This window comes from Sapajus apella, unplaced genomic scaffold, assembly GCF_009761245.1.
Source record: "Sapajus apella isolate SASKATOON/1434 unplaced genomic scaffold, GSC_monkey_1.0 scaffold3, whole genome shotgun sequence".
Taxonomy (NCBI): Eukaryota; Metazoa; Chordata; class Mammalia; order Primates; family Cebidae; genus Sapajus; species Sapajus apella.
In genome coordinates this window covers 59416103-59443998 of record NW_022436943.1, presented here as the reverse complement: position 1 = coordinate 59443998, position 27896 = coordinate 59416103, and the positions used below count along the sequence as shown (strand labels likewise).

General features: G+C 37.1%; 1 long non-coding RNA gene across 1 annotated transcript; it reads right to left on the bottom strand.

Annotated features, from left to right (window-relative positions):
• Window positions 1-7542: 7542 nt before the first annotated feature.
• Window positions 7543-27673, bottom strand: LOC116534160. The gene is made up of 3 exons (XR_004261612.1): window positions 27661-27673; window positions 12472-12476; window positions 7543-7833 (listed from the first exon to the last, which is right to left on the bottom strand). It is a non-coding gene; the product is annotated as an uncharacterized LOC116534160 (long non-coding RNA).
• Between the last annotated feature and the right edge of the window lie 223 nt (window positions 27674-27896).

Below are 27896 nucleotides of genomic sequence, written 5' to 3'. Positions count from 1 at the left end.
GTACTATATGATCACCACCAATTCACCCGAGGTTTCTCTGCAGTAAGCAATATGATGGTAACCTTGTCTTAGAAGTGGGGAACCTGAAGTGAAGGAGGTAGACACTTCCCTAAGAACACCTGTCTAAGAAGCGGTGGGGAGGGCATTTGAACCGAGACTGTCTGTCATAGGAGCCTATGCAGCTAAACACAATGGAACAGCTGCCTCCTCATTACACATATAGCAGAAAGTAATGCTGTCCCTGTTTTCCAGATGTGGACTCTTTCGGGAATGATAGGGTACAAAAGCCCTTGTTATTTATGTCAAATAAACTTCCCTGCTCTGGCTTAACTTTGTCCCTGCCCTGGCTTAACTTTGTTATTTTTGTATGAGAATTGTAGATTCTAAAATTTTCAACAGTAGTTACACTGAAATTTTATCAATATGTCTAGGAGAAGCAAATATACTGAGCTCTAGGCAAGTTTGTGTAAGAGCAAAAAGCCAGTGAGATTTACCCCTCCCCCACCCAAGAACTCCCAATAGAAATGAAACTTGCTGAGCTAAGTGGGACTATGTGTTTAAAATGAAAGGCAGGGCCTGGTGGCTCATGCTTGTAATGCCACCACTTTGGGAGCCCAAGGCAGGTGGATCACAAGGTCAGGAGTTTGAGACCAGCCTGACCAACATGGTAAAACCCAGTCTCTACTAAAAATACAAAAAATTAGCTGGATGTGGTGGCAGGTGCCTGTAATCCCAGCTACTCGGGAGGCTGAGGCAGGAGCATTGCTTGAACCCAGGGGGCGGAGGTTGCAGTGAGCCAAGATTGCGCCACTACACTCCAGCCTGGGTGACAGAGGGAGATTCTGTCTCAAAAAAAAAAAAAAAAAAAAAAAGAATGTAAGTAAGCGTGGAGGCCTGGAGAAAGCCAGAAACTTGTGTGCCACAGCCAATGAGCTTTCCCCTGCCTGGGAAGCCAGCTCTTCTGACTTTACTGCCTCAACCTCTACTCTTCCCTGAAGGGGCAAGGTAGATTTGAAACCATTGGTTTGCTATTAGAACAGGCTGAGTCATCCTCTCGAAAGTGACGTTAAAGAGATAGACATGTGCAAAAGGTCAAGTTGCTTAGTTGAAACAGAGACTTTCTTTTATTTGATTTCTATGATAATACTGACAGTTATAATAATCCCTGCCACAGAATTGATGCTGGCTATTCAATAACAATTGAATAATGTACCACAGGTTTTTGACATTGCTGCCCTGCTGAATTGAAACAGTGTGTAGAAACATACATATACACAATTATGAAGCTCTGGTAAAGGAATTACTGCAAATGTGGAAAATCGAATAGCGCAATAACGACAATGGTAGGCCTTAAAATTATCGAGGGATTTGAGGAAGCAGGGGGTCTAGGCCGCCCCTACCACTCCTAGTGTGAGAAATCTTATGTAAGTAGATAAACGGTCAGTGTTAAGAAGACCTAATATGCTCCTGTCCACTGTTCTTGGCTACTCCAGAGGAACGTCGCTATATTGCAATAGATATTTGTTAAAGCCCAGTGTGGGCTGAGCAGGCGGAGAGGTCACGCCTCCAGGAAGGGATGAGTCTAAGTGGACACAACAAGAATACGTGGACATGTGTGATGGTCCATAATGAATGACTAAAAGGAATGCTAAGAACGAGGGTGCTGAAAAAACACTATGTGAAGATGCTACAGCTTGAGAGGAAAACAGGGACAGGTTCAAAACTAGAAAATACATTTTCCAATCATTTTACAAACCCTAAATCAACTTTATATTAAGCTCTTTCATATAGTACAGATCAAAATATAAAAGAATATAAGGCCCCATCTTTAAGGATATGACAATACAATAATGAATAGGGAGAAACATAAACATTTATAATATAATACAGTCTTTGCAATACGAAAGTGATGCTCTGTGAGCTCAGAGAAGAAGCCCTTCAGTCTGCCTGGGAGAAGAAAAAAAAAAGTATTTTTATGCTGGAGACTAGAAGCTCAAGACTGAGTTGAATCTAAGACCAAATGAAATAAAAAGGAATGATTTTGAGCATGCAATAACATAGCCGACAGAGGTGGGAGATCACAGACCATTGTATGGGATAGCAGCATACATTTGGGGTGGGGAGTGGTTGGTAATTGGGCAAGAGGACATTCTGGAAGAGTTGGGGCCACAGGTAGAGGCCTTACATGCTCCCAGAAAAAAACCTGCTCTACACAAGACAGACTGTAGGAGTACGAAGGGGCTAGGGAGACCAGACTAATTCCAAAGGGGAAGTTGAGGATACGGATACTTTTAATAAATGGAATTTCATTTTAGAGACCATATGTTTTAAATGAATTACAATGTGAAGATATAAAACTTTTTACAGAAGAGACAGTTTTTATTATTTTCAGATAAAAATTATACCATGATGGAAACATTTCAAAGGATCTTATACAATATGCTGGGTATTTCATGAGTTCTTATGAAAAAGAGATATTCATCACTAAAATGCCATCTTTTCCTCAAAGATGTGGCTATGAATACAGAGATAGATAGAGATACAGAGATATACATAGACAAATGTATATAGATATGGGAACTGATATAAATTAAAATATAAAGATTTAGATGGATGTGTAAATAATTATATTTAAGTTCATATAAACATATATATGTAAAGACAGAGAAGTATAGACAGAGAAAAAGGATATATATTTATTGTTACATAGATATAGATATATACTGTATCAGTCAAGCTTTCCTTAAATATAGAGAGAAGATAAAGAAAACAGATAGAAAAAGAATGAGAGTTCTCTTAAGGAATTATTCTTGCAATTGTTAAGACTGGCAAGTACAAAATCGATATAGTGGGCCAGCAGATTAGAAGCTCGTGCAATTTTTCTTGAGGCAAAATTCAAATCTTGAGCCAGAATTCCTTCTTTTTCAAGAAAGCTACATGTTTTGCTCTAAAGGCTTCTAAATGAATAGGTGATACCCACCTGTACGATGCAAAGTAATTTCCTTTACTTAAAGCCAGTTGATTAAAAATGTAAATCACATCTACAACATACCTTTACAGCAATATCTGGACTGTGTGTGATCAAACTGGGCACCATAACCTAGCCAAGCTGACACAAATTTAACCATCACATACATTGCTAAATACAAGATAGAGATATAGACAAATATTTATCTGTTTATATCAGTTTTTAGAGTAATATAAATTTCTATATATTTGTATTTATACACCTCTGAAATAGATACTTAGATCTCCATTTTTACTGTATTTAGATAGAGACATAGACATCCAGACATGCATAGATATCTTGATCTATCAAGATCTGCATACCTAATGGATCAAACTATCTGTCCATATCACCATGGAAATAGATGGATACATAGACACACAGATAGATAATCTGATTTTTTTTTTTTTTTGAGATGGAGTCTGATTCTGTCATCCAGGCTGGTGTAGTGGTGTGATCTCAGCTGACTGCGGCCTCCGCCTCCTGGGTTCATATAATTCTCCTCCCTCAGCCTCCCGAGTAGCTGGGATTACAGTCATGTGCCACCATGCCCAGGTAATTTTTGTTTCACCATGTTGGCCAGGCTGGTCTTGAACTCCTGACCACAGGTGATCTACCTGCCTTGGCCTCCCAAGCTGCTGGTATTACAGGAATGAACCACTGCACCCAGCCAGGTAATCTAATCTTAAGAAGCATGCTAGTAATAACTACATCTCACCACAGAAAATGCCAGCCAGAGCAGGACATTTATATAGAATCAGGGTTTCTAGTTGCCAATCAAAGCTGCTCTGGCATGTTAAATACATATAATTTATTAACACAGCCTTGACTGAGCTGCAATATTTAGGAGAGGGTTTGAGAGCAGGGTTTGCATCTCAGCTTCTGTGAATGATGTCCAGTAAACAGAGTTCATCTGATGATGGTCCCACTGGTGCTGCTTGTATGCACTAGACATCACAGTTTACACAGATGCCACTTCTGGGCCAGGGCCTCAGCTTTGCAGTCATGGACACTCCTGAGACTTCCAAATAATCTTTCATGAGATAATCAAACAAATGTCACACAGTTTAAAGGTTTTACATCATTGCCTACCATCTCATTAAAAGTCCCATGAAGCATCTACTGTCTTTATTGTAGATAATAAGACCGTTTATTGTCTTCGTTTTTATTGGTGTCACCGTATCAATGACATACTGTGAAACTTAAAGGGCTCTATGTCAAAAGAGCTCAAAAGTGGGTACATGAGCGGCCCCCAGTAGTTAGACAAGCTTGTGGGATTGCCATCCTTCTTTCAGAAGAGGTTATTGCTCATTGTCAATTTTTGTAGAATTCGTAATATGTACTTTTCTTAATTTTAGATTTAAAATACAAATCAAAGCCTTCTTATTTGCTGCCTGCACAATTTGGAGAGCTCTGACTTGTGGTGCTGCACCACAGGGGCCTGCTGAATCGGAGGGTTGGAAGAATATTGCGGTGCAAGCAGGATGATAGAATGGTTATGGAGAAGCCCGTGGAGAGCGAGAGAGGCCAGGACATAAAGATATTTGGACTCCGGGTTAGGAATTTTAATTTTGAATGTGTGTGAGGGGCAGGTAGGAGCTCCAGGGTAGACTCTTTTTGTATTTTCTGAGGTCATACTGGCCACAAAGTGCATCTTGTGGCTAGAGGATATTTATCAGGCTATTAAAGTAAAACAGGCAAAAGAGGAGTTGGAATGTATGGCAACCCTGAGGCAGAGAGCTCAAGGAGCCACTGGAAATCTTCTGTAATGAGGATGCATATTGTCACTGGTTTTTAACAGTGTTTTATAAACTTTGCCACTGCTTTAACTAAGATGGTTATAGACTCTCTACTTATATGTTATGCATATGGTGGCACAATGCAATTTCCAAAGTCTCTGGGCACTTGGGAACCTTTTCAGAAGAGTTCCTTCTCCATGGCAGACAAGAACCATAACCATCAAAAGATGTCAGGTGCTTGCTAAAGCATGGTGTTGGTGGCTACTGCCATGACTTCTCCACCTGGAATAGCACCTAGTATAACATTGGACTCTACAGTCTAATGCAACAATCCCATCTCTTGCTCTGGCATTTATTAGGATTACGATGTTGAGTGAGTTTTCTTCACTTTTCTGACCACGTTTTTTATCCTCTGACATTCCTTACACAGTGCCATAAGAATTAAATGGAATGATGTATTTCATAGCTATCACGATAACCCACACAAAGGATGTGCTTTCCACACCAGGCTCTATTTGCACTTCCCTCTTTAAATTTTATTGATATTATATCAATAATCTCACCCTGGCCGGACACGGTGGCTGACACCTGCAATCCCAGCACTTTGGGAGGTCAACGTGGGCAGATCACCTGAGGCTGGGAGTTCGAGACCAGCATGTCCAACATGGAGAGACCCCATCTCTACTAAAAATAAAAAAGTTAACTAGGTGTCACAGCAGATGCCCGGAATCTCAGCTACTCAGGAGCTGAGGCAGGAGAATCACTTGAACCCAGAAGGCAGAGGCTGCTGTCAGCCGAGATCGTGCCATTGCACTCCAGCCTGGATAATGAGAGCAAAACTCTGTCTCAAAAAGATAAAAAATTTTTTAAAAAATCTCACCATATGTGATTAGAGAACAAAAATATCAGAGAGATGCACAGGCTGCCCACAGAACAAAAAATTTTTTAGAGAGTCACTAAGATTGAAAATCTCTATCTTAATTAAACAACAATGTGCCTATTTATGCACACCTAGCAAGGAACTTAACCTGAACTTCATTGTCACAACCCAATAAGTCAAACTAAACAATTACCTTTTTATAGACGTGCTTGTAATTGCAACAAAACTTTAAGGTCAGATTCTCAGGGAGACCTATGCTGTGAATATTAAATACATAGATTAATCATAGAAAATGCTATTTGTGTTTGTTAAAACAAATATTGGCAATATTGTGTAGATTAACCTGCTACCATCTCTGAGGTGGATTCTAACAATTATGTCGAAGCTCAAAAAAAAAAAAAAAGAGCTTTCTCTCACCTACATATTCTTTTTTTAATTTTCAATTTTTGGGGTACATAGTAGGTGTATATATTTATGAGGTACATGAAATAATTTGATACATGTGTAGTAATTGCATCATAGAAAATGGGGTATCCATCCCCTCAAGCATTTATCCTTTGTGTCAAACAATCTTATTATACTCTTTCAGTTCTTTAAAAATGTAGAATTAAATTGTTAATGACTATATTCACCCTGTTGTGCTATAAATACTAGGACTTATTCATTCTTTCCGCCTATTTTTTGTATTCATTAACCATCTCCAAATCCCCTCCACTCCGCCCAAATACCCTTCCTAGCCTCTAGTAACCATCCTTCTGCTCTCTGTGTTTATGAGTTCAATTGTTTTGATTTTTAGACCCCAATATGAGTGAGAAAAGATGATGTTTGCTTTTCTGTGCCTGGCTTCCTTAACTATGCATAATGATCTCCAGTCCCATTCTTTTCATGGCTGAACAGCACTCCATTGTGTATATGTCCCACATTTTCTTCATCCATTCATCTGCTGACAGACACTTAAGTTGCTTCCAAATCTTGGCTATTGTGAACAGAGCTTAAACAAACATAGGAATGCAGGTATCTCTTCCATATACTGATCTTCTTTATTTGGGGTATATACCCAGCAATGGGATTACTAGATCATGTGGTAGCTCTATTTTAGATTTTTGAGGAAACTCCAAACTGTTTTTCATAGTGTTTGTACTAACTTACGTTCCCACCAACAATATAAAAGGGTTCCCTTTTCTCCACATCTTCACCAGCATTTGTCTTATGCCTGTCTTATGGATATAAGCCATATTAACTGGGGTGAGATGACATCTCATTGCAGTTTTGATTTGCATTTGATGATCAGTGATTTTTAGCAACATTTTATGTGCCTGTTTGTCATTTGTAGATCTTCTTTTGTTAAATGTCTCAAACATTTTGTCCATTTTTTGATCAGATTATTTGAGTGTTTTGTTTTGTTTGCCTATAGAGTTGTTTGAGATCCTGATATATTCTGGTTATTAATCCCTTGTCACATGGATAGTTTGCAAATATTTTCTCCCAACCTCTGGGTTGTCTCTTCACTTCATTGATTGTTTCCTTTTTCTGTGCAGAAGCTTTTTTACTTGATGTGATCTCATTTTGTCCATATTTGCTTTGGTTGCCTGTGCTTGTGGAGTATTGCTCAAGAAAATTTTTCCCAGACAGATGTCCTATAGAGTTTACTCAATGCTTTCTTTTAGTAGTTTCATAGTTCGAGGTGTTAGAATTAAATCTTTAATCCATTTTGATTTAATTTTATATAAGATGAGAGATGGGGGTATAGTTTTATTACTTTTCATGCAGCTATCCAGCTTTCCCAGCACTATTTATTGAAGAGACCATTTTCTCCCCAATGTATGTTCCTGATACCTCTGTTGAAAATGAGTTCACTGTAGGTGTGTAGATTTGTTTCTGGGTTCTCTATTCTGTTCCACCGGTCTATATGTTTGTTTTTATGCCAGTACCATGCTGTTTTTATTATCATAGCTGTGCAATATAATTGGAAGTCAGGTAATATTATTCCTCAAGTTTGGTGCTTTTTGCTCAGGATAGCTTTGGCTATTCTGGGTCTTCTGTGCTACTGTATAAATTTAAGGATTGTGCTTTCTATTTTTATAAAGAACATCATTAGTATCTTGACTGAAATTTGCATTTGAAATTTGCATTGAAACAGTAGAGTGCTTTGGGTAGAATGGACATTGTAATAATAATAATTCTTCCAATCCATGAACGCAAAATATCTATCTTACTGTGTCCTCTTCAATTTCTTTTATCAGCGTGTTATAGTTTGCATTGTAGAGATCTTGCACTTCTTTGGTGAATTCCTAGGAATTTAATTTTATTTGTGGCTATTGTAAATATGAATACTTTTTAAATTTCTTTTTCAGATTGTTTACTGTTGGCATCTAACTTTATTAAATTTGTTAATTCATTTTAATAGTTTTGGTGGAGACTTTAGATTTTTTCAAAAATAAGATCATATCATCTATAAATAAGGATAATTTGACCTTTTTCTTTCCAATTTGAATGCCCTTTATTTCTTTCTCTTGTCTGATTCCTGTAGCTAGGACTTCCAGTATTATATTGAATAATGCTGGTGAAAGTGGGAATCCTTGATGTGTTCCAGATCTTAGAGGAAACACTTTCGGTTTTTTTCTCATTCAGTATATTAGCTATGGTCCTGTCATCTATGGCTTTTATTATGTTGAGGTATGTTCCTTCTATAGTCATTTTTTAAATGAAAAGATGTTAAATTTTATCAAATCCTTTTCAGCATCAATTAAAATGATCATATGGTTTTTGTCATTTATTCTGTTGATATGATGCATTACAGTAATTGATTTGCATATATTGGACCACCCTTGCATCCTTGGGATAAATCCCGCTTTGTCATAATAATTGATTTTTTAAGTGTATTGTTGAATACTAGTTTGCTAGTAGTTTGTGGTAGATTGTTGTATCAATATGCATCAGAGATACTGGCCTGTAGTTTCCTTTTTTGATACATCTTTGTCTGATTTTAGTTTCATGGTAACACTTTATGGAATGAGTTTGGAAGTATTCCCTCATCCTCTCTTTTTCAGAATAGTTTGAGTATGATTGGTATTAGTTCTTCTTCAAAAGTTTGGTAAAATTCAGGGGTGAAGCCATAAGGTACCAGGCTTTTCATTGTTGGGACAATTTTGATTATGGCTTCGATTTCATTACTTGTTATTGGTCTGGTCAAGTTTTGGATTTTTTCAGAGTTCGATCTTGGTAGGTTGTATATATCTAGGAATTTATCCATGTTGTCTGGATTTTCTAATTTATTGCCATATAATTGCTTGCAGTAACCACTAATGATTCTTTGAATTTCTGCTGTATCTGGTGTAATGTCTCTTTTTTCATCCCTGATTTGAGACTTTTCCCTTATTTATTATTCTTTACTCTAAGATTTGTCAATATCACTTATCTTTTCAAAAAAAAAACCAGCTTTTATTTTTGATCTTTTGTATTGTTTTATTTCAAATTCATTTATTCATCCTGTCATCTTTATTATTTCTTTTTTATTACTAATTTGGGGTTTAGTTTGCTCTTGCTTTGCTAATTCTTCAATATGAATTGTTAGGTCACTTATTTGAAGTTTTTCTTCTTTTTTGATGCAGGCACTTATAAACTTCCCTCTTAGTACTGCTTTTGCGCATCCCATAGGATTTGATATACTGTGTTTCCATTATCATTTTTTACAATGAATTTTTCAAATACTTTCTTAATTTCTTCATTCACCCACAGGCCATTTAGGAACGTATTGTTTAATTTTCACATATTTGTATAGTTTTCCAAATTCCTCCTGTTATTGATTTTGAATTTTATTCCATTGTGGTCAGAAAATATGCTCAATACTATTTCAATTTTTTGAACATTTTACAACTTGCTTTGTGACCTAACATATGGTCTATCCTTGAGAATAATCCATGTGCAGAGAAGAATGTGCATTCTGTAGCTGTTCAATAAAATATGCTATAAATATCTATTAGATCCATTTGTTCTATGTTTCTTTGTTGATTTTCTGTCTGGGAGATCTGTCTAATGCTGAAAGTCGGGTTTTAAAGTCTCCAGCTCTCATTGTATTAAGCTTTATCTTTCTCCTTAGTTTTAATAATATTGTCTTTATATACCTAGATGCTCCAGTGTTGGGTGCATATATATTTACAATTGTTTTTACTTTCTTGCTGAATTCACTGCTTTATCATTATATAATGACATGTTGCTGTCTTCCAGTTTTTGTCTTGAAATCTATTTTGTCTGATATAAGTTTAGCTACTCCTTCTTTCTTTTTTTTTTCCATTGGTAGGGAATATCTTTTTGCGTCCCTTTATTTTCAGTCTATGTGAATCTTACTAGGTGAAGTGTGTTTTTTATAGGCAACAGATCATTGAGTCTTGTATTTTCACCCATTCAGCCACTTTATGTTCTTTGATTGGAGAGTTTAGTCCACTTATATTAAATGTTATTATTAAAAAGTAGGGAATTACTCCTGTCAGTTTATTTGTTTTCCTGTTGTTTTATTGTACTCTTTTCATTTTTTCCTTCCTGTTATATTTTTATTTAAGGGGATTTTTCTTCAGTGATATAATTTAATTTACTGTTTCTTATTTTTTGTGTATCTGTTCTATGTTTTTTGATTTAAGGATTAAAAAAAAAAAAAGGAAAAGAAAGGCCAAATAACTTGATGAATATAGATGTAAAAATTCTCAACCAAATACAAATACATCAAATTCAACATCACATTTAAAATATTATTCATTATGATCAGGCGAGATTCATCTCAGGGATGCAAAGATGATTCAACATAATCAAATCAATAAATGTGATTCAGCACTTCAACTGAATAAATTACAAAAATTAAATAATCACTTCAATAAGTGCAAAAAAAGCATCTGACAAAATTAAACATTCTTTCATAATAAAACCTCTCAACAAATTAGGTGTAAAAGAAAAGTACCTGAACACAATAAAGGCCATATATGAAAAACTCACAATTAACATACTGAATGAGGGTAAGTTGAAACTGGAAGCACCACACTACCTGACTCAAAATATACTACGAAGGTATAACAACCATAAGACCATAATACTGGCATAAAAAACAAGCAGATTAACCAGTGGAACAGAATAGGGGACACAGAAATAAAATTACAGACCTACAGCCAACTGATTTTTAACAAAATTGTCAAGAACGCACATAGGGGAAAAGATATTCTCTTCAGTAAATTATGCTAAATTTTGAATGTCTGTGTGTGGAAGAAAGAGTTTATAGCCCTACGTCTCATCATATACAAAAATCAACTCAAAATGGATTAGACGTAAAATCTAAAATTACGAAACTACTAGAAGTAAATGTAAATGAAATGCTTCCTAGCATTGAACTGGGCAAAGATTTTTTCAATAAGACCTCAAAAGCGCAGTAAACAAAATCAAATATAGGAAAATGAAATTACGACAAGCTAAAAAGCTTTTAGCAAAGAAAACAACAGAGTGAAGAGACAATCTACAGAACAGGATACGATATTTGCAAGCTATACATCTGACTAGGGGATAATGGCAGAATAGATAAGGAACTTAAATAATCCAATAGCCAAAAAACAAATAACATGATTTAAAAAAAATGGTCAAAAGCCATGACTACAAATTTCTCAAAAAAAAAAAAAAAAAAAGACATACAAATGGCGAACTGGTGTATAAAATTGTTTAAGAGTAATGAAATACAACCATCAGGAAATGCAAATCAAAATCACAAGGAGGTACCACCTCACTCAGTAAGAATGGCCATTATCATTATTATTATTATTTTAAAAATAAAACAAGTGTTGGCAAGGATCTGGAGAAGAAAGGAAACTTAAACTGTTGGGATTCTAAATTAGTATACCCACTATGGAAAGCATTATGGAGGTACTTCAAAACATTAAAAATAGAACTTTTATATGATCCCTCAATCCCACCATTCAATATATGTCCAAAGGAAATGAAATCAGTATGCTGAAAAGATATCTTCACTCCCATATTTATTACAGCACTATTCACAGTAGCTAAGATATAGATTCAAAATCACACTTTGATTTTCATTTCCAATATGGATAAAGAAATGTGGTATATATACACAATGAAATACTATATAGACACAAATAAGATTAAAATCTTGTCACTTGCCTCATCATGGATGAACTGGAAGTCATTATGTAAGTGAAATAAGCCAGACACAGAAAGACAAATACCATATGATCTCATTTATATGTCAAATCTGAAAACAAAAGTTAAGTTTATTTCTAGGTATTTTATTTTTGTAGCTATTGTAAATGGGATTGACTATTTTTTAGCTAGTTTTTTTTGTTTATAGAAATGCTACTGAATTTTGTATGTTGATTTTGTACTTTACAACTTTTTTGAATTAGTTTTTCAGCTCTAAGAGTTTTTTGATAGAGTCTTTAGGTTTTTCCATATCTAAGATCATACTGGCTTCAAACAAGAACAATTTTACTTCCTTCTATCCAATTCGTATGCCCTTTATTTAGCCTAATTGCTCTGGCTAGTACTTTCAGAGCTATGCTGAATAGAGGTAGTGAAAGCGATCATCTTTGTTTGGTTCCTGTTTTTGGAGAAAGAGCTTTCAGTTTTTCCCCATGCAGTATGATGTTAGTTTTGGGTTTGCTATATATGGCCTTTATTGTATCATGGTACTTTCCTTGCAAAATTATGTATAGCTTACAAATATTGTGGTAGTTTCCAAAAATCATGTGATCATTTCCATAGATACAGAAAAAGCATTCGACAAAATTCAATATCCCTTCATGATATTGAGAGTTTTTATCATAAATGGATGTTGAATTTTTGCCAGATACCTTTTCTGTATCTACTAAAATGATCACATGACTTTTTTCCTTTGTCCTGTTGAAGTGATAAATCACATTCATTGATCTGTGTATGTTGAACAGTTCTTGTGTTCCTGGAATAAATCCCACTTGATCATGGTGTTGTGCATTGATTTTTGATGTGTTGTTAGACAGTTCACTCATATTTTATGGAGGAATTTTGCATCTGTTTTCATCAAGGATATTGGCCTGTACTTTCTTTTATTTTTTCTTCTCTGGTTTTGGTATTATCAAGGTTATGTTGGCCTTGTAAAATGAGTTAGAAAATATTCCTTTCATGTTAATTTTTTGTTATGGTTTGAGATGAATTGGTATTATTTCTTCTTTAAAACTTCAGTAGAAATCAACAGTGAAGTTATACAGTTCTAGACTTTTTTGGGGAGACTGTATTACTGATTCAGTCTTGTCACTTACACTATGAAGAAATACTAACAGTGGCTATATGTCGGAGAAAAGGTAATGATGGTATGTACCAAAGCTTCCTAATTGAACAGGATTGGGGTACATATTCTTCAGCTGTTATGTATGACAAAAAATTCCTTCTGAGTCCTGCTTGTTTGAGTAGCCTGGTTTTCAGCCTTCCCATAATCATTTTGGCTACCAAAAATCCTTTCACTAAATTTCTTTTTTTACTTCAGTTAACAAGAGTTTCTTTCAATTGCTTGCAACCAAGAAACCTAATGATAAATGTCATTAGTTAAATGCAATTAGAGTGTGGCAATCAATGTGCTTGGGCTTTTAGAAAAGTTTGTGCATTTAATCCTCACAAACAAATATTGTACAGTGGGAATTACTTCCATTGCACAGAAAGAAAACTGAAGTGGAGAGGTGGTGTTGCTTAGAAGTTAAAGTTATAGTCTGGAGCTGAGATACCTCAGAGCACAGTGAGTTACCATCATTTTTTTCTGGATTGTTTTCATTGTCTAAAAAATGCAAATAAAAATAGCATTAATCTGAAAGGGGCCTTCTGAAAGTTAATTGCTTATACGTGTAAACCAATTAGATCAGTGTCTGGCAATTATAGCTGCTCAGGAAGTGTCAACTGCCAGTCTTACTGGATAGTTTGGAGAAGTTCTTAGAGCTGAAAAATGTCAGAACTGATGTCAAATATGAATCTTCCTAACCCCAAAGCTGGCCTTTTTTCATGATAGTTTTCTAAGAATTCATAAGTCTCACATTCAAGAAACCACTTTCCTGACTGACCACTTGCCTCCCTGGAGTTAAAGTTTAGGGGAATGATTCATGCTTCTGTTTCCCTGATTTATCCATAGAGATGACAAGAACAGGAAGAATTTGATAAAATACCAAAACTGATAGCAAAACATCCAGAGAAGCAGCTTACACTTATTTATTGTTTCTATGTGTCAGGATATATTAAAGAGACCTACAATTAAGTTTTATAATAACACTACGAGGAAGGCATTTTTTTTTTCTTGAAAGATACAAGTGTATTATTAATTATAACTCTTCTATATTTTTTACAAAATTGTGGCTAATTGACTTATGTCAAAAAAGACACACCTGTAATCCCAGCAATTTGGGAGGCCTAGGTGGGAGGATTTGTTGATGCCAGGAGTTTGATACTATCCTGGGCAACTAAGTGAGACCCCATCTCTATGAAAAATAATGTAAAATAAATAAGTTAGCCAGGCACAATGGCATGTACCTGTAGTCCCAGATACTCAGAAGGCTGAGCTATGATCACGCCACTGTATTCCAGCCTTGATGACAGAGTGAGACCTTGTTATCAAAATAAAAATAAAAATAAGACTGTGAAGGCTCAAATGTACCTCTATGGCTAATAACTCTGATGATGAAAAATGTCCTTTTTTATGCAGGAAGGTGGGCTTTCTTTCACTGAACTCAAGTTTAAACAAATTGATACACCAAGTAGTTGCAGACCGTGAAGGGAGAACTTGAACACAGGCCATGTTGCTCTAAACTGTTCTTACTATTACGGCATATGCTGCCTGACAGCTGTAGTGGATGGGGTTTCACTCAGAGCACAAAGTTGCAGACAAAAGACCATGCTCAGAGAATAGCCAAGAACACAAAGTCTTCCCTTGACCGTCTCTCCCACGGATACCTGAATTCCACCTGTCTACTCTGAACAGAGCTCTGAAAGTAAACTCTTTCAATTCTCAAGGTCTTTTCCCAAAGCCTCACTTTCTGGCCCAGGCCTTGCCTCTTTCTAACGTGGTTAAGTTCCCACTGTCAAGTGCCAACCGAGACACACAGGTAGAAGCTTTTGCAGGACTGGAGCAGGCCCAGTGAGTGGGACACACAGATGCCCTCGAGTCATGCTGGGTAACTGAACCCAGTATTCAGACCATTCGACTCAAACAAGAAGCCGCACTTGACTTAGACTGTTTTCCTTACTTAGGACTGTTTCCAAAAGCTGGCATCCTGAAACCAGAGGAAGAGGACACTCATGTCTGTGTCTGAGAATAACTCAGAAAGTCCCAACTGATAGACATTTGCATTGCTTTTAACTGTTTGCGTTTAGACCCAAATGAGAAAGTTACAGAAATATTTAGCTCATGGAGATAATGTGCATCTCACTGCAGGTAGAAAATCTTGCAACCCAAGATTTGCAGATTTGTAAGTACAGTAGGTGACATTTATGGGGATAATAAACATATCAAAAACTTCGGAAGGAAGCACACTCTGAACAGAAAGCTCCCCTTTGTCCAAGCCACCTCCACTAAGTCATCTTCAATACACCACGTGAAGCACGAACACCATTCTCCCACAGTGTTTACAGTTAGTATTGATCATCTTCAAACAGTTAGAAGAGTGGGCATTTGTGGAACACTTATTTTAAAAATAGAATTTTTATTTTGAATCAAGTCAAGCATCATAAGCAAGATTTCTTTAAGTATTTGAAGGATTCCTGGTAGATAATAGCAGAGTTTTATCCTATGACCAGGTCTGATAGATTTCTGGCAACATTTTAGAGGTTTGGAGGGAAGTAGATTTCACATCACTGTATAATTTTACCACCTTGTGTGCTGTGATTTAAAAGGATCCCCTCTAGCTCCTCAAGGTTGGCCAATGTGAAGGTGTGAAGAGGCGGGGTCTTTAAGACGTGACTAGGCCATGAGGCCTCCTCCCTTGTGAATGGGATTAAGACCTTGATTAAAGAGGCTTTACACAGTGATCAGCTCATTTCCCCTTTGCTTTCTGCCATGTGAGGACGCAATGTTCCTCTTCCCCAGAAAATACAGCAACAGGCTCCCTCTTGGAGGGAGAGACTGTGCCCCTCAACAGACACTGAACACCCATGCCTGGACCTTGGATTCCCCAGCCTCCAGACTGTGAGAAAATAAGTTTATGTTTTTTGTAAATTACTCAGTGATATTTTGTCCTAGAAGCACTAACAGACTAAGACAAAAATTTTACTCTTCTATGCTTACACAATAAATGTTCATGTCCTGTTGTTCACATTTTAGTGGGGGACACACTTTCTTTAGAATACTTGATAAAAATTAACTGTCATTAAATGCAAAAATGTTTCCTAACTTTTCCTGAGAGTTTCCCAGGACACAGCCTCTTGCCTTCAGTGAGAAAAAGCAATCTCCCAGGTGCCTGTGTCTTCCTGTGTTGCTGTTCTCCTGTTGCTGCTGTCACTGAGGGCCCTCGTGGGCTGGCAGCCCTGCTGAGCACATCTGTCTCCACTGGTGATTGTGGCCCCTGCCCTTACCCCAACCAAAGGGCTGGTTACTCATCTAGCTCATTGTGTCACAGGACTCTCAGACAGCTTTGCTATCTAAGATGTGAACTTGTCTAGAAACTGGATGTTTCTCTGTTTTGCTCATGTTAATTCTATCATGGAAGCTGCCAGTAAGATAGGTGGAGGAAGATAAAGATAAATATGAAGATAAGAAAAAGAATAGGAGGTAGAGGAGGGGAAGGGGAAGGAAGGGTAAAAGGAAGGAGAAGGAAGGGGAACGGAAGGGAAGAGAAGGGGGAGGAGAAAGGGGAAGGGAAGAGAAGGGAAAGGAAAGGGAAGAGGAAGAAAGAGGCAGGGGGAGAATGGAAGGGAATGGAAGAGGAAAGGGAAGGGAAGGGGAAAGGAAGGGAAGAGAAAGGGGAAGGGGAAGGGAAAGGGAAAGGAAGGAAAGGAAAAAGAAAGGAAGAATTTTCAGTTGCCATCAGCTTCCAGTCTGCTTTGAAGAAGTCGGATCAGTTCATGACTTGATGCAGTTTTCACAGATTCTGGACACATTCATCTCCAGAACCAGGCCTATCACTGCCCCTCTTACTCTCTTTAGTTTATTGTTCAGTCCAGACCAAGCTGAATTGGTGAGTTCACAAGATTTAGGGAAAGCAAGAAATTCAATTTGACTTCAGGGCTAAACCACAGCACCAACCCAGGCTTTCTAAGACTGCATGCAGGCATTGAGTTTGTACTCTTCTATGTTCGATCAACTTTTCATTTTTCTCGTGTTATCATCTTCTGTATAAATCCTGAAAGAAGGCAGATATATCTGTCAGTTGCTACCATAATAATATTTTATAATGAGCAAGACAAATTCAGTAGCATAAGAGAGAAATCATTTATTCTCACTTATGTGTTTGCTGATCAGTTTACTGCTCAACTGCAGTTTTTAGCCCAGATCTACTTGGTCCTCCTTGAGCCAGTGGCTGACTGGGGTCCATGTTATGGTAATGGTAGAGTGCAGGAGGACTAAGCATAAACACTAGACCTAGTCTTAAAACGTTTGACCAAAATCCCACGCAAGCCCAGCATAAATGAGATGGACTTTAGTAAGAGAAACTGCAAAGTCACATGGCAAAAAGCCAGGATACTAGAAGGGATAAAGAATTGAGAACAATCAAGCAACCCACCATAGGTGTGATCAGGCATTACTAGTTGCCGATAATTATACTATTAAATAGCACCTACACCTTAGCCCAGAATTAGGCACTATATAAATATAAATCACTGCCACTCTTAACCTGATAGAAAAGTGGGTAGGTTAATGAATCATACTAAAACTTTCATTACTTATTAATAATCATTTCATTGAGGATAATTACTGAGCTTTACTACTATAGCCCTAATATTTTAAATATATATTTTTATATTCAGATATAAAAACATATACTCTGTAACATATAGTGCACATAATAAATAAAACATGTATTTAATTATTATATATAGTTGTATATATAAGAATTATAATATATAATATATTTAATATATAATTGAATGCATATAAGCAATATTTAATTATACAGATTTAATATATGTAATATATATTATAAAAAACTACTATATGATTATATATATTACTTATATTAATTACATATAACTATATATAATTGTTATCTATAATAATCATATATAATATATTATATAATTATTGTATATAACACTTAAATATATATATTATTAAAATATATATTTATTCTATAATAATTATAGAATAATATATAAACATATTATTATAGTATGTTAATGTATAATAATATATAATTAAATATATGTATTATACATTCTATTTACATTTAATACAACCAAATTATAATACTCATATTATAATATGCTAACATTATTATAATAGTTATATATAATATATTGTATTATATATGATAAATAATGTTTATATAACTATTACATATTTTTCATTATATATTATATTACATATATAGCATATATTACATTTTACACATATATTATCAATTATATATTACATATATTACATTATATAATATAAATGGGTATATGACTATTACATAATATATTAGTTATATATAATATATAACCATTATATATAATGCATCATATTACATATATGTAATATTATATATTATAACATTAATATGTAATATATGTAATTATATACATATATGTAATTAATATATAATATAATATGTAATATACATATATAATATATACTATTTGTATAATATATAAATAGTATATATATTATATATTATATACTGTTACATGTAATATATAATCCTTTGTAATATACATATTATATATTTTAATATATACTATTACATGTAATATATAATGCTTTGTAATATACATATTATATATTTCTGCTAAGACAATGAACTGAAAACCAATTTACTAAAGAGTTCCTCTCTTTTCCTGTGAACAGCTTTTCTTTTAAATAAATAATGAACAATATTCTTGGGTAACATGGAACAATATAATATTTTTCCAGCTGTTACATGTGCCTATTGGTAATAACATAAAGAGAAACCTCCAGTGAATTTGACTAGTCTCAGAAGGACTCTAAAAAGTACATCAGTTGGATAATTAGAAACATCAAATATAGATTGTACAATGTTAAATGAAAACTTCACAAGGGCAAATTAAACCTCTCTTGATTTGTTGGCAAGGAACCTGGATACTATTAAGGAAAATTAATGTCTTCAGAAATCCAAGGGTCCATCTCATTCACAGCACACTTTTTCTTTACTGGTCACTATTTGAACATCCATGAAAGATGAAGACCCTTTCTTAAGAAAAATAGACTGGGTGGTAAGTAGGTTGGATCCAGAAGAAATAATTAGAGAATAGAAAGTGTGATATTATTTCATTAATAATAGCAATGTGAAAGAAATAATGTTAAAAGCATAGTGGAAGGAACAGGAGCTTACCTAGATTTTAGCACCTATATTTAGATTATGGATTTGAGTGTAACAATGTATTTATCTGGGCAGAGAGATGAAGTAAAAATTTACTATATAAACCTCAAATCCATTTTATTAAAAATTCAACCTCCCTCCTCTAAGTTTTCCACTTAAAACTTGCTTCACTTACTTCCTGTGTTCTTAAATCAGGGTAGAATGCTACCTTCTAATTAGTCTCCCAAATAAAAGGATGTGCGTGTGTGTGCGTCTGTGTGTGTGTGTGTGTGTGTGTGTGTGTGTGTGTGTGTGTGTCCTTTTATTCCCACTGATTTATCCTTCTGATTTCCACTTTCAGGTATAGCTTGGGCTTCACTACTAAGAATGCAAAAAAGAAATATCCTCTTGGTTGTATTTTGGTAGTGGAGCCCAGGCATACCTGAAAGTGAGAATCAGAAGCCTTTATTGAGTGAAGCAGGGGAAGTCTGGGTTAGGAACTAAGAGATATCTAAGAGAACAGAATAGATGACAAAACATTATATGTCTTTAGGAGTGATAATATTATTCCACTAAGGGAAAAATAGAGTTATTTCAGCCATTTGGTTTTAGCATGTGTACTTGAATTTTCAATTCTATTCATTAGTGCTCCAGACCCCTGTACTGTGTCAGTGAGAGGGGAAGATGCAGGACTCCCACATATAACTGTGGGTCAGCAGTGTGTGTGCAGCCCTCCGTTGGTGAGGGAGTAATTAAGATGGACCTGAAGTTCCAACGAAACTTGAGTATAGTTTAGACAGCCTTTTTTTTTTTTCCTGGCCCTAGGCTCCTGATCTCCTCTTTCTTAAAGCATTTACTTGAGAAAATTTTCAATTACAAATTTGTTACCCTCTCCCTTTGAGATGTAAATCTTCTTCCAACCTACTGCCAGTTGTGCCATCCAGTAACATCTTTCTTAGGGAGTAGAAGTCATCTCTTTGAAATGTAATCATGCAAAGAGAGAGCACACCCTATCTTCTGGTATCTGCAGGAGGGCAGGAGCCTAACTTTGATGAGTGCCAATTAGCAAACACAGCCTAATCACACAGACCAACCTCCTTCCTCACTTCCTCTGACACCTTTCCACTAGTTCACACCAAATGGCAATGGACTAATGCTGGAGTGAAATAAAGGAAGTAAACTTGAGTGAGACGAATGATCTTCCCATTCCAACGTGGAGGACAAATAGATGATCAACTGAATGAATAAGGGAATGTAAAAGAGGGATACACAGACTAATACTGAAGCATGGGCCATCCACATGCCAGCGGAGAAATTGCTTTTATTAACAAAGTATCTCTGCTATTTTGCTCAAGTAAGAATTGGCTTTGACAGTGGAGAAAATATACCAGACAAAGTTGACATGCCAACAACGTAAATTAAGCGGTGTGAGTGGTCAAGCAACTAACCTGAGGCTCATCATCTTTCCAGCAAACTCTACTTCTCCCCTTGGGTCTGAAGTCTTTTAAAGGCATCTCTCCATCTGTGCAGCTTCTCAAATGGAACCTCCAGTCATCCTGAGCTTTTCCCCCTCCTTCTTCCCCACCTAGGGCTTCCTCTCATTCCCCAGCATAGCCTCAGGGTGATGCCAAAGGAAAGATAATCAGAACCCTTCTGGATTGTGCTTTCTGGACTAAAAGACACATGGATGAAAAGGGAATCCTTTGAATGAATAATTCCAGCAGGGGTTCACTTCACTTACACATTAATGGTTCACTTGTTGTCAAAAAGCAAAGAACCTGCCTCTCCCACTTCCTCCTTGCCTTCTTTATGGCTCTAGAAGGCAGAGTGGGAATTTGAGTTTATGAAGAACTATGGTGCCAAGGCTGTGGATATAATAGTTTTCATACATCATATTTATTTCTCCATTCATCCTGGGGAGAAAAATCATCACCTGTTTCAAAAGGAAGAAATTAAAACTCATAGGAATTAAGCAACATGTTAGAGGTCATCGAGGTTGTAAGAAGCTGAGTCAGGATTTAAAACCAGGTACTCCAGGCTCCAGTGCCAGTACATTTTAGAACCTATATGTAAGCCTTTTTCTAGGGTAATTGCCTTTTCTAATATATGCAGTATTTTTCTCTACCTCTTTTTCTCCTATCCCCAGCGATACCTGGGTTCATTAGGATGCTGCACCTTTAGCTGCAGGTGATTTGTTAGGCATTTGAGTGTCTCGCATTTGTCAGCAATTCAGGTTAACTTGCTCTTTCTAGGAAAATCCTTTCTAGCAAAATTCTTTCCTCTTGCAAAAATTCAATAAAAGCTGAAAGGCGAGGAGCAAGTTTAGAAGGCTGCAAAAGGAAACTAGGTAACTAAGGAAGAACAGTCCCAACAAGCCCGTATTTGTCTCATTGGAGAGTTTGTGAAATGGCCAGATTGGCAGGAATGAAAAGAAAAGTCCTTTTTTATTAAGCTCACCTGTATAGTATTATCTCTTCAGAGGTGTTTATGAAAACATTCACACACAGTAAAACATGCCTCTATAGACCCATTTTTTATTGAATTTCTTCAGCTCTCCATCAAATTTTAAAATCCTGTCTATTACTCCATCTCTACATAAATCATATCCCATGTCCATTAGATTCTGGCTTCGGTGCAATTCTCTCCAGCTCCTGGTAATTTGATATAGAATTGTGTATCATGCTGAAAAGGCACCTCTATCCAGGGCTTTCAAATCACCTGGGGAATGTATGGCAATTGTCTTGTTTGATTTCATGGGGTGGGTGGGGGCCTGTAGCAAAAACTAGGATCTGGAGGAAAAGAAAAAAATTCACTGGAATTTTATTACCACAGAGCCTGGATTACTTAGGTGCTAATGACTCATCCTCCTACTTAAACAGCGTCTTGAGCCTCCTGCTGACAATACTGAGGCTGCCTTGGCCTTTATGTGACTGATCTTCGCACCCTCAGGAAAGAGGAGGAACAGCAGAGGTGGGGTGATGGAGCATTATCAGAGTGAGTGAGGGAGTCAAACATCATGACTTAAAGGAGGTACCACTATGGACTTCAGAAGCTGAGAGTTGAAAGCAACCCTGAATATCACTGCCTAGTATCATGCCCTAAACCAGATTTTATCTTAAAGGGCTTTGATGGTATACAATGGGCTGCCAGTCATCAAAGTTTTACAAATTAAAAAAAAAAAAAAATCCTAGTTATTTCTCTCCCAGACCTATCATCTTCTTATGCTGCTTTGCTCATTCATTCAATAGTCATTCATTCATTTAATCAGTTAACAACAACAACAACAACACAGCTGAGCATCAGCAGTGTGCCAGTGGAACATAGGTTCTGGGACGTTGGTGAATCAGATGGACAGGGGTCATGTCCCTGTGTCTTTATATTTCAGTGAAAAATTCATGTAGGAAAAAGAATTGACATACATAAATTCAGCATGTGAATGTTATATAGAAGTCATAGATAAGGTAAATATGGTAAAAACTTTCAAAGGTCTTAAGTTCAAAAACATAAATTATTATTTGGGGGATAGAGTAGAAATCTAACCTGAGTAAGGTCACATATTGGCATATGGATTTCTTATTTCCACCAAAAGTGTCCATCAAAACAAGAAGGTCAGTGTATCAGTGCAGATGTTTATCAGTCTTTGAATAGTGAACCGGCATAAATCATAGATACCACTATTGATCCACCAGAAAGAAGAGCTGCTGTTGTGGGTAAGGTCAGGTAAATCATAATAGAAATCAAGTAAGCATTAACCTCCCTAACTGGAACAGCCCCTGTAAGTTATGTTAACATCTCCCTTCTTTTCTTAATATTCTGTTTTATTGTCGTCACTGCCTTGGGTAGTAGGAGCATATTTTTCCCTGGCAAATTATTAAAAGACAACAGTTGTTGTACTGGCCCGAGCATAGAAAGTCAACACCAAGACAAAAGTATGCCAAATTGCAGGGTCTTTATTGCCGGCAGCCACGGAGGAGTCGCGTCTCTCCAACCCGTAGCCCCGAAAGGAGGGTGTCAAGACCTTTTATACCTGAAAAACCACCTCGGGAGTGAGGGTGAGGGGCAGGGGTGGGAGCGAGGGGCTTCAGACGTTCTGAGGGCTAGTGGATTCTGTAAATCACCTCCTGGGCAGAGATGAGGGTGAGGGGATCAGGACTCTCCAAGGGCCAGGGGACTTTTTGAAATTCTGATTGTTACTTAAGTGGTTCACAAAAGTCAAGATTAGCATTTGTTTACACATTGTCTGGGTAGGGTGGAAATTACAGTCCTTAATTACTTATTCATATTCGGGTTATAGAGAGCAGTTTCAACAGAAAGCTGAGGTATGGTTGAGGTATGCAGGTTTATGGGGCTTTTACCACGTCACAAGTCACTCACACTTCATGAACACTTTGATCTCTAGAGGTCATTTTCCATGAGAATAAGTCTCTCCTCTGGTCCTCATAGCTCTACTTCCACTCTCTACATGTTTCTTCTTCCAGTTTCTCCCATTAATGTGGTGTTCGCTGATGCCTCCCTACACCTGTGCTGTCTCTTGTGGAGCAATCAGCCTGCATCCCGGGCACTGGGATTGACCAAGAACTTGCCAGCTGCTCTCCTCTGCTTCCTCCACTGCCCTGGACTGAGGCCTTTCCTGTTCCTTTTTATCTTTCTACCCATCGGAGAGTCATTTTTTAGAAAACTAAAGTTTCAAAGGACCCTCAAGCAGACGTGCACTCTGTCTCTCATGGTTCTCCCCACAAAGAAGACAGGATGATAACGGCCCCTAAGAGGATCTCCCCCAACACCCAGAAGTGAATTGGTGGAATGTCTCATAATAAAAAAAGAGATTAGTCAAAAACCAAAGCATCTCAGGAATGGATTTTCTCAAATAAGTGGTTGTGGGACTTAGAAAACAAAATTTAGAAAAACAACTTTGCCAAGTAGGATCAGGCTCTACCCAGGCAAGAAAAAGGTGAGCATGAAAGCCATAAGTAACTTGGTCAACACAAAACAATGTAGCACATTTAATGTCATTTAGGTATAGCATTCCATTTCCATTTTAATTGTATTCTCCAAGTAAAATATGTAGAAAGTATGTATATTTCCATTGAATAACTCAGGGAATTAAAGTTCAAAGACTTTAATAAATATGTCCAGATGGTAGCATTAGTAGGCAGCAGAACTAAAAATGTGAATTTATCTCGCGGGGTTACAGAGAGAATTAACTCTGTTACAAAGAGGTAATTACTATGTGTCCAAGCTAACAAAGTGTGCTTTACATATACTATTTCTTGGGGTAGCTACAAAACACATTTTGTTAGCTTAGACACTTAGTATGAATGAAATAATTGTTCACTATTATTGCAGATACGCACACTTAAGCTACTTTAGATTAATCAATCCTTTGGAAATTTTTAAAAATTTGTTCTGGGTGAGGCACCATGGCTCACGCCTGTAATCTCAGCACTTTGGGAGGCCGAGGCAGGTGGATCATGAGGTCAAGAGATCGAGACCATCCTGGCCAACATGGTGAAACCCTGTCTCTACTAAAAATACAAAATAAATTAGCTGGGCGTGGTGGCACGCACCTGTAGTCCCAGCTACTTGGGAGGCTGAAGCAGGAGAATTGCTTGAACCCAGGAGGCGGAGGTTGCAGTGAGCCAAGGTCATACCACTGCACTCCAGCCTGATGCCTGGTGACAGAGCAAGACTCTGTCTTACAAAAAAAAAAAAAAAAAAAAAAAAATTTTGTTCTGCCTGATTATTCCCGTTTTACCTTTCTCTCTGGGTTCAGTATCATGGCACTGCAGCCTCATGGACTGTGATTTATTCAATGTAGGGTGACTATCTCCCTATGTAGTATGCAGCACTGAATAGTGAAAAAAATGTGGGTTTGGGGGTCAGACATTTCATATACTAGCTGTTTCATCTTAGGAAAAGCCTTGGGCTTCCCTGGGCCATAGAAAATGTAAAATAGGAAATTTTACCTATCTCAAAACATTGTTGAGAGTTTTATATCTCGAAGTGCCTACCCAATCTTTATGCTTAGTAATACGTGTTACTTCCACTCTCAGCCTCATTCTTACTTGGAAATCATGTTCAGAGACTAAAAGACAGTACAATAGCCATTGAAACCATTGGTGTTTTTTATTTAATGTATTTTTTTCCAGTTCTCTTTCTGAGAACACAGGATTAGAGTGCTCTTTCCTACCTCTGAAAGTTTATCTTGTGACTGGTAGAGGCCTATAAACTATAAATGGAAGCTTTACACCTTATTCACCACATCTCCCTCCCTTCATGGCCATGATCTCAAAGTGTACATCAAATTGGAGTCTCTGTCTGTGGGTACTTGAATAACTATAGAAGGCAGGATCCCTCAATGAGCTGGATTGACGTGAGGTATGAATAAGAATAAAGCTCATGTTGGGATAATCCACTGAAATTTTATTTAACCACAGTATAACTTAAATATTCTGGCTGAAACAGGCAACATCTACCACAACTTTCCCTTCCATTTCATTTTCCACCGAATAGTCTGGTTTTAAAGACTCCTTTCTGTTTTCTGAGTGGCCCAGAGGAGCATAGAAGGAATCTGATCAGGTAAGTAAATGATTTATCACTCCCTTTTGGCCCTAAGCAAGCATTTGCCCTGCACTGTTCATCTCTCAAGATATAATTGGACTTAAAATTAAAACTGCATTACCTTTCAATTCATTGACAGGAAACTGGTGGTTTTGACTTAAATAGCAGTTTCAAGCAAGGTATCTATTAAGAAGCTGTGAAAAATTATTCCAGCCTGTTATACTGAGAGCCAGCATGGGAAAAGAATTGTTTTTCAAATGGTACACACTACACTTAAGGCCCTGAGGCCAAATTTTATGATTGGAGGTGGACAGCAGGCTCAGCTCTGTGCCCACCCCGAATGTTAACCCAAACTGCTTTATATAAACGTAGTGTGTTTATTTATTTTGTCATGAGATATTCTTTGTAAAAAAAACTTTCATTGCTTATATGAACCCCCTGAAAATGGCATGAAAAAGAGGTTAGCTTTCAGGAACCAGGTAACAAACCTAGGTCAGCACTGGGTCCAAGTAAACCATGACAGTTAAGAAGAGTGACAGATCAGGCCCCCTCCTTGTCTCTGTTTTAAGCTCGTCTTGGTCTGTGCCCTGATTGCAGAGATAAGACCAGTCCACTAGGAATAGAGTAACTGCCTTTGGCTGCTTCAAAATTTGGAAATCAAGTTGTAGGCTTCTTGTTACTCTAAGTGTGGGCAATAGATGTGCCTTTTAGGTTCTCCAGAAGGCAAGTGCAAACATAAATTTCAGAGTGAAAAAAAGAGTAACACCAATGAAAGGAAAACAGAGGGGCTAAGAAGGTTGGCAGGACCTTTACAGTACATACAGCAAAGTCTCTGCCAACGCAATGGGAGTGCAGGGAGAAAGGGTTCTGAGCCCCGGACTCTTATTGTGAGTTGATATAGCCAGACCCTTGTCCCATCACCATGCCGCCTCATTGACTGGGGGTGCTACAGCTTCATTTGGACAGTTGACGTGGACTTTGATGAAGCTAATGCTGGTGGCTACCAGCTGGCCACATTCTTCAGCAGTGTGTAGCGAGTCTTCTCTTGAAGGGATATCTGAGCAGCACCTGTGTCTGCCACAGAGAATCACTGGCCTCACCATCACCTGGGAGCTCGTGTCCCACTGGAGACCTCCTACATCATAATCTGTAGTTTAACAGATATACAGCCACATTATTTTGCACTTTAGGATTTGAAAAGCACATAATTTTATCTAAAGAATAAAAGGAGGAAGATTACGTGCTACGGCCAATCAGGGACAGTCAGAGTTCCTAGATGTCATTTTGATGATTCAATCAGAGAAATCCTTACCAATTTTAGGACATATAAGAATCACTGAAAAAGCTTGCTAAAAAATGTAATTCCCAGACCTTAAACCCAAAGATACTGAAACCCAAAGTCAGCATGTCTAGAGTGGACTCAGCACTGGTGCATTTCAACAAATGCCCAGGTGGTCCTGAGTCATTCATGTATGTTTTATCCATGGACAAAGACTGATCTTATGAGTGAAATTCTATGCTTTCCATTGCCACATACCAGCGGCTGGGAGGCTTTGAACAAATTAATTACACTTTTTGTATTTCAGTATCCTCAAGTATAAAAATAGTCCCAATGGTTGCAGTTAGGATTAAAAGAGGAAACATTCACTTTTATGTTGTTAAAGAGGAAAATAAAGAGCGAAAAACAAAGCTGAATTGATTTATTTTTCAATCCAGCATTCGAGGGTCACTCGAGAAATGAGTTTTATCAAGTCTCTGCAGCGAAAAGCTAAATAGAGAAGCAAAGAAGAGAGTGAATTCCTATTTGAGAATGATTCTACCAGCTAAGTTCATAAAGTCCCTGGGACTTTCCATTATTCTGAGGCACAAAAGTGCAGGCATGCTTTACCAAGGGGTGCAAGAAGGACTCTTTCAGCATATTGTGGGGCTCAGCATTTTGTGGAGTCACTTTCAGATGCACGTTTGGTATGGTGATTTTTTATTATGGCAGTCTTTGCGCAAACTCCTAACCGTTACTTTGTGTTAGGCCTGGAGCTGGGTACCAGGAATTCCATAGAAACAGCTGTGCCCCTGCACCCATGAGCTCACAGTGTGTGCTGTGATTTGGATATGGTTTGTCTGGCCCTGTCAATTTTGATGGTGTTGAAATCTGCCCCCAATGTTGGAGGTAGGGCCTGGTGGGAGATGTTTGGATCACGGGAGAGGATCCCTCATGAATGCCTTGGTGCTATTCTCACAAGAGTGAG